Source organism: Anneissia japonica, unplaced genomic scaffold (genome assembly GCF_011630105.1).
Source record: "Anneissia japonica isolate Jap-2015-1 unplaced genomic scaffold, ASM1163010v1 scaffold21421_len669_cov116, whole genome shotgun sequence".
NCBI lineage: Eukaryota > Metazoa > Echinodermata > Crinoidea > Comatulida > Comatulidae > Anneissia > Anneissia japonica.
This window is the reverse complement of record NW_022730152.1, coordinates 1-669: the sequence shown is the minus strand read 5'-3', so window position 1 is coordinate 669 and position 669 is coordinate 1. Positions and strand designations below refer to the sequence as shown.

The window sequence follows — 669 nt, the reverse complement described above, 5'->3', positions numbered from 1 at the left end:
TACAGTGTTTAATAAGGACATGATTGGAACATCGTAGGCTACCCTGTAGCTTTTCAACGAATAAAGTCCTATGAAAAATCATTGTGTAATAAAATGCCTCCGACGGGATTCGAACCTGCGACCTCTCGCTGACAAGGCGAGGGTCATAACCACTAGAACACGAAGGCTTCATGGTTGAACAGGTCCAAATACCTGTTGGGAACATTGTATTACACAATGCTATGCCTCAAGAGGGCGTTCGGCCAGATAAATCTGGAAATACGGCTAGAAATACTGTCGTATATGATATTAAAGGAAGTTAGCCGTTAACACTGTTGAATAAATATAATATAAATCATCAAAGGTACATATACAGAGTGTTTAATAAGGACATGATGGAACATCGTAGGCTACACTGTAGCTTTTCAACGAATAAAGTCCTATGAAAAATCATTGTGTAATAAAATGCCTCCGACGGGATTCGAACCTGCGACCTCTCGCTGACAAGGCGAGCGTCATAACCACTAGACCACGAAGGCTTCATGGTTAAACAGGTCAAAATACCCGTCGGGAACATTGTATTACACAATGCTATGCCTCAAGAGGGCGTTCGGCCAGATAAATCTGGAAATACGGCTAGAAATACTGTCGTATATTATATATGATATTAAGGTAGTTAGCCGTTAACAC

At 41.0% G+C, this 669-nt stretch overlaps 1 non-coding gene across 1 annotated transcript; it reads right to left on the bottom strand.

Moving 5' to 3' along the window:
* Positions 1-445: 445 nt before the first annotated feature.
* Positions 446-518, bottom strand: Trnat-ugu. The gene has a single exon. It is a non-coding gene; the product is annotated as a tRNA-Thr (tRNA).
* Positions 519-669: the final 151 nt, after the last annotated feature.